This window comes from Neopelma chrysocephalum, unplaced genomic scaffold, assembly GCF_003984885.1.
Source record: "Neopelma chrysocephalum unplaced genomic scaffold, ASM398488v2 Primary Assembly neopelma1_91, whole genome shotgun sequence".
Taxonomy (NCBI): Eukaryota; Metazoa; Chordata; class Aves; order Passeriformes; family Pipridae; genus Neopelma; species Neopelma chrysocephalum.
The window spans coordinates 2,642,788-2,655,981 of record NW_020897753.1 but is presented as its reverse complement, the minus strand read 5'-3'; the positions used below and the strand labels follow the sequence as shown (position 1 = coordinate 2,655,981).

The 13,194-nt window shown below is 43.8% G+C and overlaps 2 protein-coding genes across 3 annotated transcripts in view; one reads left to right on the top strand and one right to left on the bottom strand.

Annotated features, from left to right (window-relative positions):
- Positions 1-13,194, bottom strand: part of PAK5 (p21 (RAC1) activated kinase 5) — a 313,912-nt gene that overhangs the window by 243,196 nt on the left and 57,522 nt on the right. Inside the window, exon 2 of the mRNA XM_027693383.1 lies at positions 10,109-10,238. The gene's annotated coding sequence lies outside the window, so the exon portion shown is untranslated. The remainder of the gene's footprint in view (positions 1-10,108; positions 10,239-13,194) is intronic.
- Positions 1-13,194, top strand: part of SNAP25 (synaptosome associated protein 25) — a 60,564-nt gene that overhangs the window by 14,799 nt on the left and 32,571 nt on the right. The gene's annotated exons all lie outside the window — the stretch shown is intronic.

Sequence of the window (13,194 nt, the reverse complement as noted above, 5' to 3'; positions counted from 1 at the left end):
ACTGTTGTCCTTACTTATATCACAGCATACACATGCAATGGATCCTTTATGGTACCTTCTGGACACTTTCTCATGTCTTAGGCTCCTCAAAATTGCCCAGAACAGCTGGAAAAGCTTTACATGGTTCTCCATTCCCTGGCTTTCCCCACAATCCGTGCCTCTTCTGCTTATGGGCCTTGGAGTGTCTTCAAAGAAAACAAGTTGATGGGCACTGCTATTCCTGAGTGTCCCTGGTCTGAGCTACCTCTCAGCCTGGGAAGATTGCCAAGGCATCTGCTGGGAGGCGATTTTGGGGACACCTGAAGGGCTCATATTCTGTGACTGCCTTTGAACTGATCATGTTTAGAGATGGTCCTTACCCTCGAGTGGGTAACGCTGAGGGGCAGGGGACAGGTACCACCCCTCATTCCTGGGTCTCTGCGAGCAGTGGGTCATGCCACGATCCTCTGGGGCTTTGCCCACAGACCTCTGGTGCGTGACTGACGCTGCTCCTTGGTGGTTACAGTCTTCATGTCCAAAAAAGCTGAGACAGTAGATCCCAGGGGTCAAACTTCTCCTTCAAAGGCAGGGGGAAGGGGAGAGTGTACTTAACAGCTCCTCACATTTCCATTTAAATGGGGATAAGCAGCGCAACACTGGTTTGGGATTTTTGAGATTGGTGACTTCTTGGGCTGTCTGTTCCCAATTTTAAGAGGCTGTTCTGACAGGCCACCTTCACATCTTGCCACCTCTGCTAACCAAGGGAAAATGTTAATCAGCAGTGGAAGGAAGGAGCCTTCTCAGCAGCCCAAAGGTGGCACTTGCCTTACCTAGTCAAGCTTCGCTGCCTCAACGACATTAATTTGCTCCTGACCAAACACTCCCAGCACTGCAGTTCAACGTGTTTATTAATTCTAGGAATGAGCTTTCATGTGAATTTTATTGTTGCGCTGAGACACAACGAGGTGAAGATGTGTGGGTTCTATTCCATTTTCCATATCTATGCCATAAAACGTAGCATTTGTGGTGCCTGTATTATTTGTGAGCTTGTATTAGTGCTTAGCTTAAGGTCTATTGAAATGTCCTGGAAATACAACAGCCTCATTAAGCTTTGGGGTAGAGTTTTTAATTCTTGTTCTTGTTTTCAGTCAGAGGAGGTTTGAAGCAGCAAGGCTTGCCAAAGAACTAGGATTCCTCTGTCATGAAAAGCCTGGCTCAGACACACAAAAAAAAGGGAGAAATTTCCCAGTGGATGATCACTCTTGACATTAATCAACTTCTAACTGAGGACTCATGGTCTACTGTTTTCCATCTCAGGGAATTTTATACATTCCTCAGAAGAAGATGGCACAGGTTATTATGGAGACAGGTGTCTGTACTGAGTGGAATCATATTGGGATGCAGCATAGAAAGTGCCACATTTCAGTAGCAGAGAAATTTCTTTTACCAAGGGGGGATATTACTTGATATTCATAAGCAGGGGAAAGCTCTGCTTTCAAAGAATGATTGTTAAATATGAATAAATATTGATTTTTCATTATGAATAAATATCTGTAGTTAGACAAGGTAGTCAATACGAGCTTCTGTGAAATTAGCCTTATGAGCTAAAGTTTGCTAACACTGGGTTCATAAGTTTTCATTGCTTCAGCAGAAGAGAGATTAACACCTCCGAGAAAAATTGTGCAGGAGTTTTTTTCTCACCTCAGCCTGACAGGGAGAAGGATTTTTACAGTGTTTCATTAAAGAGAATGACCTCTTCCAGGCTCTTAGGCCAAGTCCTCAGAAGACACAGATTTTAAATCCTTCCCTCAATGAACCCAGCCCTAGTTTAGCTGACCCAGTCTAAGGCATTTCCCTGCTTTGCAGAAGTGAAGAAAGAGAGCCATACAGAGCCCTTCCTCGCAAGCTGGTGTTTTGTTCTCAAGCACAGAATTAATCTAAAATTAATTTTCCCCATTTGCCAGTTTCAGCTTCAGCTACAGTTATTTCCATATGCCAGGGCAAAGTTTTAAATCATGGTCTGTATTTTGGGGTTCCTGCAATTCAGATTGAAGCTAAATTTGCTTCACAGACTGCTGCCAGCTGTCTGCTGGGCATTGATGATTGCTCGTGTTCATCCAGGGCCTGTCTGAAGTTTCAGACAGTGATTACCCTCAATGTCTAATGAAACCTGAGGAATTAATTAATCTTTTTCGTGACTCTGCTATTCTGCATTACTTAACCTGGATTCAAGACAGCCTCATGGGGAGGAATGGGGAATGTAGAGGAAAAGGAAGGCACAAAAACTGCACTTCTCCCTCCACCCGAGGCTGCCAAACCTGACCCTGCTCTGTATCCACCGCCTGGTACCTGTGGTCGGGTCAGGATCCGCAGGGCTCCAGCTCTGGATCCTGCAGCAGACTGCAAATGCAGCAGCAGCTGACAGCAAATCCCTGAGGCAAAGGGCTTCAGTGCATCAAATATTAAAATGGATACTGCAGCACACCCTCCCTGCTTCGCTCCTGCCTGAATTTAACACCCAGGAAACCTCCTTCTCAGCATCTTCACTGCCCCCTTGGGAGCAGCGATGGCAGCAGAGTCACTCACTGCAGAGACTGCAGTGCCCTCTGGTTTGCAGGATCCGCGAGGTGTTGCAATGAGGCAAAACCCCGGGAAATGAGGATTTATGGGTCCAGCTGCGAGCAGTGAGAAAGAGGGAAAAGCATCCCACTGCTGTTGGGCTGCTGTGGAGCGGAAGAATCCAGGGAGGTGCTGCAGAAAACGTGAGGGCTCCTGGCAGGTTTGCAATGATCCCTCTGAGGAGGGGAGAGCTCCTTTTTCTCTGGCAGCCACCCAGGCCCAAAGTGTAATAAACGCACAAAATGGATTAATTTTCTTTAAAAATAGACCGTGCCCCTCCCACGGGCTCCTTAAATAAATCTCTTGCCCCTGTTCTCTTCAGCTCAAGGTCACCTGGAAGTGCAGCTCTTTCACCAGCACATCGGTATTTCACCCATGAGAGAGGAGAGCAGAGAGCCTGAGGGCTGAGGCCACAGATGTGCATCCTGTCCTTGCCCATTGCTCGTTGTGTCTGGGCTAAGCCCCAGGAATTTTGGACAACAGTTTGGCTGTCAGTCACAGGGCACCAAGCTTACAGGGGCTGAAGTACAGTTACAGAGCTCTCTTAAGCCATTAACTGATTTAACTGACATAAATATTCCCCTTTTTCCTCAACAGTGGGTGGTTGTTTTTTTTCATTTGCTTGAAGAAGGGGCTTTTAGTCTACCAGGTGGATCCAGGCTCTACGTCCTGGAGATGTGCTCTTTAGATGTGTTTTCAAAGCTTAAGAGGGTAACTTCATTTAAATCTGTGCTTTTCAATTTACCCTTGGGTGAAGTGTGAAGGCAGCAGCTGCACTACAAGATCTCTCACACCACATGGATCTTCTGCTCTATGTGCCATTGGGGTTTTGTGAAGGAAGGAGTCATCTCCCTTCTTTTAGTCACTTACTGAAAAATAAGTGTCAGCACGGTGAAAGCAGATCAGTCTGAAATATCTGAACTGGGCAACGTTGCTTACAGAAAACAAATTCTATATCGGACACAGAATTGTTCCCACATTATTCTTAGGTCAAGAATGAAGACTCACTGGTTCTTCAGGAATTTAAATTACATAAAATATACAAGCAAACAACGATTGCTTTAGATTTAAATTGGATTACATTCAAATGAAGTTCATGCCCCATCCTGCTGTCTTTACTTATAGGAGTTGTATTTATAAATATATAGTAAAGCACGTCAATATTCTTGATTGGAACTAATTTTACTAACAAATGACTTCATTAGCAACTATTGTTCTTGCCTTCAAAATGCTCCCATTTCTAAAAATCCTCAAACATACATTTGCAGGAGGCATAGAAGTGAAGGGAGAAGCTCTCCAAACTAAAACAGCTGATAAAATAAAGGGATCTTGGCTGATATTGAAAGACAAGAGGACTTCTATCCAAACGTGAAAAGATGGCTCTCTGCTGGTGGGTCTTAGAGGAGAAACACAATTACTGTTCCCTGAACAGCTCCAGCAAAACCCTTGGGTGCACCACGTGCTTGGGACACCGAGCCTTGAACCCTGACTGCTTGGCCACTTGGAGGTGTAAAAGCACCTTGTGGGGTAGGGTATTTTGTAATGCCTGATCCCACAAGCTTCACAGCGTTCCAACTCCCAACTCCCTGTTGGGGACATCTCCAGAAGCCACCTACCAGTGCTGAACACACCTTTTGGGAGGACATCTGCTGCCCTCCCTCTTACTCAGACAATTCCTCTGCGTCAGAGGCCGAGCAGGGCCAGGATTGCTCAGTCCTGAGCTGTACAGCCCCAGCTCGGTCTCACCCTGGGCTCTGCCCTGTGGCCCTTGTCATGCTGAGATTTGTAAGCACTGGTGCCTCTTGCTCCCAGTCTGGGTGAGTCATCCCTGCAATGCTCCAGAGGCAGTGCTGCCGAGGGTCGCTTGTCCTTGAGACAAGCTGTGCTTCCAATGAAAAGACTGGGATAGCAGATAGCTGAAATCCAGAAATCCTCTGGATTTGTGCTCAGGTGAATGAATACAGAGTGTGTCTTAAGAAGGTAGAGAGGTTGGAAGGCAAATCCTGTTTTTCTGATATAAACCAAGTACCGTTTCAATGTTTGGAAGAATCACATTGGCTGTCACTATTCATCCACGCAAGGAATAATTTATTCCTTCATTTTGGCATGGCTTTTTATAAAGCCTCTGGTCTTAAAGACCCAAAGTCACCCCATGTAGGTCCCGGCAATGGCAGAAAAAGGTTTAAGGATTTAAGCGAAAAAAGGAATCGGAGCTTTCACTGCCAGGCAGTGAGGCAAAATCCCTCTGTCCTCAGCTGTGTAGCACATCCTCAGCTCTCCAGCTTCAAATCTGGAGCTGTAGGATATTGATAGCGAGACTGTGGGAATATCCAAGCACAGTTCTAGGAAAATCCTCTATTTGCTGAATTCTGCAACCTGTCCATGACCAGGCTGTGATTTGCACTCAAATGTCAGCAATTCAATTATTTTGCTGAGTTTATTCTTGCTGTTTCTGTCAGTGGTATGTGAATTGCCCTTGTCCCAGCTCACTGCTGTGGTTCATCGTCCAGGAGCTGAGGGAGTGGGTTGATTTTGTTTCAACCTATGCCAGAGCCAAAGAAACCTCTTGGCCAACCTTCACATGTGATGCTCAGTCTCTGTAGCTCCAGGTGTGCTTTTGTGCCTCAGATGGATATGAGGCCGTCTGGTTTTCTGCTCTGTTTTGGGGTTTTTTTGAGTCCTGTTTTCTCCAGTAAAAATGCTCCTGTGCTACAACACTTTGCCATCAGCAGCAGTTGTACCTGCACAGCCCAGGGATTTGGGCATTAAATATAAAGGATTTCAGCAGGAACCCCCATGTACCTCTATGCTGCAGTTTGCAAACCAGTTTCCCAAGAGCCAGACTGCTGTGGCCAAGAAACAGTTAATTGTTGTTTATTTTATTCATGTGATCAAATTTAATCTCTTGTTTTATTGTTCAGCAGAGCTCTGTAAACCTCCCGTGTCCCCGCAGGACTCACGCAGCTCCTGTCTTTCCCAAACCTTTCCCCTGCAGATTGTATCAGCCTAGTTCAATACATCTATCTCCCTTAATAAGAAAAAGAACCACAGCAGGGAAAAGGGGAAGCTTTTGCAAAATGTTTTAAGTTCTATCCTTTCAGGGCCATAATCTGTTAGGAGTTTCAACCAATAATGCAACTGTAAGACCCAGGGAAGAGGCAACATTCCCACCAGGAACTGGAAAACTTTCTACTCCCAAACACAAATTGAAAGGAAAAGGTTAGAAAGCAAACCAGAGCATCTTGCGTGTCCTTGCAGGCCTTAATTCCTTCACAAACATGTGCAAACTGAATAAAAAGAACTAGCTAAATAAAAATCCCCACGCAGAGAGAAAGATTTTGATCCTCTGTTAAAACAGTTTGAGCGGAAAGGATTTTGCAGCCTCTCTGTTAATCTGCCGATCACGTGGTTGAAAGCGATGCCCTTGAGGCACTATCCAGCCTGGTGTTGAATTGATTGGTCAACAAAAAAAGAAAGGAGGAAAAAAAAAGAATAGAAGTTGTGCTCTTGCATTAGGATGGCTAAATCCTCGCCAGCAAGTCTGGGTAATCTTCACTGGAGGAGCGTGCTGGGGCTTTTTTCATCAGCCTGTGAAGGCTGAAATGGACTTCAGAAGACAGAGAGGTTTCAAAATCAGCCTTGTGAGCCTGTAATAAAATAATGAGAAGTTCTCATACCCTGCACCAGCAGAAGCCGATGTGCATGTGTACCCTTGGCCTCTTGAATCTTTGTTACTGATTCCTGGAAAACGAATAGCAGCCAGGAGTTAGCTGTAGGTGTGAATCAGAAAGCAGCAGTGGCCTTTGAAAACGAGTGAATAAGTTTTGCATATCCACAGGGTGCTATTGTGCATTCCTATGGCTAAGACAATTTGTTACTTAGCCTAGAACCGTCAGATGCTTTCAATATTTGACTTGTACAACTGTATGTGCATTGTAACTATAGGTCTTAAACAGTCCTTCCCAATTTATTGGTTTTGATCTAAACAGTGGATATGACACTAGCATCTTCCCATTTCATCTCCCAGTTGTGCCCAGTAAAGGGAGCAGCCAGATCCTCTCCCTTGTCTGAGCAGCATTTGCAGCACTGCAGGGTTTCGGGAATGTGTCTGGACTGGTCATGGGTCCAGCTTCACTTCAGGGAGATGAGCCGTTTAATAGCAGCAGGATTTTTTGTTATTGTGACTCTATACAAGAGCCCTGAAATAATACAATTTAGATCTGTAAAAGGTTTAGTGGTTTAAAACTGGGTTCCCTGCCCTTTTTGTTATATAAACTGCATTTAAAAAGAGATACTCCGCTGTGTCCTTATATTATCCAGCATTTTATGTATTCACACGTCTATCTGTGTATCACCTCTGTATAAACAGAGAATCAGGGTAGTTAAAAACTAAGTAGGCTCCTTTCTTTTTATAACATGGCCATAGCTATTTCTTTTTTTTCTTGAAAGGAAGTAAGCTTTCCAAAGTTCATGAACTTTCTTCAGCTTTTAATCCTGCTTCCACAGTTCAAGTTCCCAGTGGAGACTGGAGCACAAAGCAGAGGAGAGCGGAGGCAGGGGTAGGGCTGGGCTGCCCTGGGTGTGGCAGAAAGTGAGGCCTGAGCCAAGAGCGTGGCTGGTGGTTGGCAAAACACAAAGACATCCCTGGGGGTTACTCTGAGCTCCCTCAGAAAGGTCAGCCTTATTATTTTTGGGTTTTTTTGTCCATTTTTAAAGCTCCCTTGCCCTAGAGAAAACCCACTGGCAGTAATGGGGAGGTGTAGACAGAATCCTGAACTCCTTTCAGGCACATTTTGGATAGCAGTTCCTCTCAAAGAGCGTGAGATAATTTCTTAAATATCTTTTTTTTGCTGTCCCTCATAGCTGAAAAAACCTGCCATTCAGTTAAAAATCCAATTTTACAAATAACACCACCGGCCCAGTTTCATAATGCTTATATTTTGTCAGCTGCTGATTTGACTCTGACGACTTAGTTAAAGAAGATTTCTGCTAAAAATATATCAGCCCCATTGCTTGAAACGTGGCCACACTTTTACCATCAGGCAGAAAGGAAAGGATGAGTATTATAAACATAAAGAATTGCTTTGTTTACCACATACAGTGTCAAGAGGGGAAAAGTTGTCTATTTACATTCCTAATGCCCTCATGATTGCAGGGTAGAGAGTTTTCCTCCCCTATTAAGATGTTTATATGTAGTAATAGCTGCATTAATTTTCTTTCTTTCTTTTCTGTTGAATTTAAGGTCCTTACTGGTGCAATACAGCCCAGGGGCAGGGGTAGGTGGCAGAGAAATCTTGCAAATACAAACCACGCAGAAAGCAATGAAATGTCAGCTGAGTGTGCTGACAGCCCGTAACAAACACCATCAGGGGAACACTTTATTCCTGTCTATTGCTTTGAAATCAAAGCCATGACAACACTGATGCTGATGGGGTTAACTATGTCACTGCCAATCTTTTACACTAAAATACTGAATTACGGTTCTTCTGCCACAAAATTCTTTTCCATATTTTCCCGTCTATCAAAATCATCAACTGTTCCATGCTAAGCTTGTCCAAGTGCTAGTTAGACTCATGGCTTGTCTCATCTAGTCCTAAAAGCATCAGCACTAGTAAAGACAGGATAGCACCAATTTTTACCATGTAAATGAAGAATTTCACTTCTGTTTTAATGGCGGAGTTATTCGTTGCTCCCTCCAGTTAATTTGAAAAGATCACTTTCAAATTAAATAAAGTTACCACAGAATTTCCCCCTGACTTCCAGACTTCCACAAATTGCAGCAGAAATTAGCTCTACTTTGTGACAGGCCAATGCAAATGTGCTCCCTTTTCTTACTGTAATACTCGTGGGTTTCCTTTCTATCATCCATTTAGCCTAAAAATACCTTTCTCCAGTTTGTGGGTTTCCTTTTCATCATCCATTTAGCCTAAAAAAAAAAAAATCTTTCTCTAGTTTGTGAGTTTCCTTTTTATCATCCATTTAGCCTTAAAAAAAAAAATAAAAATCTTTCTCCAATTTGTGGGTTTCCTTTTCATCATCCATTTAGCCTACAAATGTCTTTCTTCAGTTGTCAGTCTGCTTTCTTGGATCATTATAGGAAATTTGAGCATGAGCTCTACTGGTTTGCATTTTCTGCCAGTGATTCAATCTGTGTGTGATACAGAGATGTGCAAGAGGGTTGGATGTGTGATGGAGGCAGGGGCTGCACCAGGAGCTCTGGGCACTCTTTATAAGACTGTGCAGAGGGAAGGGTTTCTTTTTACAAACCCAGGAACAGCAAATGCAACAAGTCCTCATGCAGCCTGTTGGGAACGCCCTTTACACTCCCCACAAAAATTTGCCATGTAGTTTCCTTATTCCCTGCTCTCTCCTGAATCCCTCAATAAATGTCTTGCAGTAATTCCATTTTATATTTCCCTGCCATCTATCTATTAATCTAAGAGAAACAGAGGGGAGCAAGGTAAAACCCCAGGAAAATTTGGCAGAAAAGCATTTCAGACACCAAGCACTCCTGTTAGACGGTTACACACTCACACTCACACACACCCCTTCCACACACTGCCAGCATTTCCCAGCACGTTGCTGCCTGGGAGCTCCACCTGCAAGTCTGACCCCACTAAAGGCAGTGGGGAAACTTCCTCCAAGTGGAAATGGGGCGTGACTTTCACCACTGGCTTCTAAAATTGGCCATTAATCAGATTTAGTGGCTTAGGAGCAGTGTAAAGAAACCCAGGTTGAATACAATCAAGGAAAGGCTGACTGCTCGTCATTGCTGCCCTGATGGGGAGTGAATATTTTGAAGACTTGAACATATTCAGGGAGTGAGTTTTACTGAAAATCATGACACAGTCAGAAATCTCATCCTCCAGCTAAGCAGATGCCTTTAGTTTTTCTCCAAGATTCTGGACACAGAATGCAAATAGCTTTGTCACAAGTCAAGACATTTTGTTTAATCCTCTCTACTAATACCTGGATTTCTTGTCCTGAGCCACCAAGATCCAGCTATGCCAATGGCAAGTGAGGTTGTAGGATATTTTGAAGCAGGTATCTCCTGGAAGGACGGGGAAGCACTAAGCCCTTTGAGCAAAGCCCACATCCTTACTTAAAATTCCTCATGAAATGCCAGCCATCCTTTTCCAGAGAAGACTAACTCAAATGAAACCAGCACAACCAACAGCTGGTGGGATGATCAGGGTGGCAAACAGCCCATCTACCCGGAAAGGGCTGATGGAGTCTGATCTTTCACGTCATAAGAAATGCTGAAACCTCAGAGAAAGAGAGAGCAGGGAAGGAGAGAAACTATTTAAGCCACGGGACAGCACCAGCACAGGAACAAGCTGCTGTTTTCTGGCTGTGAATTAATTTGTGCTAGAAGTGAAATATTTTCTGGTACTGGACTCAGAACTAGTTGGGAACACAGTAAAGTTAGGGAATCATAGGATATAGCTTACTAAATTATAAATGAAGCTGTATGAGGCAGGTACCTGTAATAACAGGGAATTAGACTCACAGCAGCCAGTTCAGTCCAGGTCTCTGATCACTCCTGGTAACAAGGTTTCTTTCTTCACCCTCCACCACTCTGGCTGGTTGCTCTCCCGGATGAACAGAACAAACATTTTGCCTTCAATGTTTTTCTGTTGCTGTTGGAAAGTAAAAAAAAACCAAAACGTGTGGGTACATAGGTGTAAAAACGACTGCAAAGGGGTAACACAGGGAGAGGTTTATTTTCTTTTAGCAGCAAAAGGGACAGAAAGTCAAGTTGTTATTACTCTGAGGTGAAATTGTTACAAAATGGCTGCTCTGTGCTTTATTGTTTTTCGGTGCAGGAGCCTGGTAAAGCCACAGGCACGTCTTGGAGCCTCATGGAGCAGCCGTGTGTCTGACAGCTGACAGGACACAAATGATTTGTGTTGGATTGGGATTGGGATGGGGCGGCTCCAGGCGTTTCGTTTATGGCGGATTGTTCTTCTCCGAGATCTCAGCGGCAACTTTTCCCACCAGCCATTGCCCCCGGCTGCAGTGCCTGGGGGGAACTGTGGGATGTGTTGCTCATAACCTGCCTATCTGCAGATGGTGGAGGCACGGAGCAGTTGTGCCCACACACCCCTTGTGCTGAGGATACACACAATCCCCTCCTTTACCCACCCGAGATCAGGGGACACCAGGGGCAGAGGTGCCCATGTCTGCAAGAAGTAATTCCTCTGTTAGCACTTCTATGCTGCCTAATTGCATTCACATTCAGAAATCATTTGATTGAGCTTTTCTGCCATTATAGCAACACGAGCCCCTAGGAAGACTGTTTTCCAAATAGTTTTTCTGACACATTCAGCACATTGTCAGGAGTCATAATTTTGTCTAATTATACTTCAAAATCTTCATTTTGGCCTCTGACTAGAAAGTTCTTGATCCTAAGTATGGGTTCTGACGCAGAGAATGTGACATCATGCTCATTAGCATTTATCTGAAAGTCCCAATTGTCCTGGACCCCAAACCAAGTGTCAGTCCATGCCCTGAAACACCTGAAATTTAAGTAGGACAAAAAAAAAAGGGCAGGATAGGAAGGAAAAGAAGGATTTCATCTGTGTTGTGTAGATGGGAGACAGATTCAGCTGTTAAACACGGACAAGCATTCCCATCAGAGGGTATCCAAGACATCTGCATGATGCTGACAGATAGAGCCAGCAGCAGGAAACCAAACACCTCCAGCATTTCCTGCAGCTCCAGAGACCTGTCTGCAGGCAAAGTAAATGAGCCCTGGGAGTAAAATAAGGTGCCTGAGGTGATGCAGGAAGACAGTAACAAACTAGGAATTACCTGCTTCTCCTGAATTCAGATTTGCAAGATCTCAGTGCCTGCCTTTTCCAAAGTCACTCCCTGACAGGCCCTCACCAGTAGGAATTATTCTTTACTGACTATCCAGTAAAATTCAAAGTGAAGTTGGTTATCACTGTGCTCTGTCAGCCTGGGCCGTGGAGCTGGGACTAAAGGTTTGAAGCAACACACTGTGGGACAACAGCAGGAGAGAGATGAGGTATCTGTGCCTTGGATTAAAAATAACATATCCTATGGAAACACAGAGGCAGTTTCTTGGCTTAATCAGTAACACAAACATTACAAAGGGGTTTCTTTGGAAATGAGAACTTTGCTGAAAATCTTGTGAATAAACTACATCCAGGCAATAGGATGTGCTGCAGAAGTGATATAAAAAGCAGACTTTCCTCAAGATTTTATTTCAAAGCTATTTAGAATTTAAATCTAAATAACAGTTTGTAGTAATTTTTCATTGTTACATTTTATGCCGTATCGTAAAATCTTTAAATAAGGTTTTTCATTACAAAATTACCTGATTTCTTCTCCAAGTGCTTTCAGATCAATTAAAATGCAATAAGAGCAAAAGCAGGGCACGTTTAGTTATAGACAGTATTAACTGTGGTAAGCCCTGGGTGAAAGAAGATGGAGATGACAGAAGTCAGAAAAGTTAAGGCTTGTGAGGGCCACTGCTCTGAGCCCATGATCCATAACATTATACTTCCAAGTGCCTTAAATCATTTCTCACCAGCTTTTGCTTGTCACAGTGACTGTGGACAGCACACACATGCCTTTCCTGGCTTTCTGTTGGGATCTGCCTTCAACCACTCCATCCTCAACACAATTTCAGGGAGAACCTGCTGGTGTCAGCAGCACACACAGGTCTTGGTTTCCAAGCACCCTTTTGCAGCAGGGTCCCACCTGCAGTATAATTTCATTTCCTGCTGGTGTCAGCAGACAGTTCCCGGGCTACACTGAGCTTTGGGGTTAATGCCAGCACATTTCCTATAATCCAGCCACCAAGAGCCCCTCTAGGGAAGGGTGGTGAAGGTGGTGAAAGACATGGCCAATGTGCTGGTATTGACTGACCCTGACTTTTTTAGTAAAATATGCCAATGCAGTCATCCCCTGGCTACAAATATCCACAGGAAGAATAGATGTGTCCTTTAATAACAGGGAGAGTGCTTAAAAAAAGAACATTTTATTGCTGTGTTGCCTTCACCACAGTAAACTGCAGCATTTTCATTTTCCTGTATTTATTGCACTGGAGTGTTTATACCACTGGGAAGCAAATATTTGCTTTCAAAGGTCACTCATTGTATTTCTCTTCCTCTGGGGATAGATGTAGGTCTCTCTTAGTCTTCAGTAGAACTCCATACGGATTATATAATGTTCTTGCTATAAGATTCTTCATTGCATCTTAGCAGGGCTAAAATAGCAGATGCAGAATGCAAAGTACAATAGGCAATGCCTTTCCATTAGCTGGTCTCTCTTTGTATTTTTCTTTACCATTTAGTCAGTTGTGCTTCTCTGCAAGCACTGGTGAAACACATGAGACCACCTCACAGAGGATTTGATGTCAGTCACCCAAGTGCCTGGAGTTAATTGCATTGTGTGGAAGACATTTGTGTAGGCAATTATTGCAACTAGAAACACAAATTGAATGGAGAGATGAAACTTCTGTAGCAACTCTTAATTTTTTTTAATCAAAGTTTTAGATCTATATTGCTTAACATATTATATCCCTACTTTGGTTTTCTGATCTGTCGTGTCTGCAGGGACTGCAGA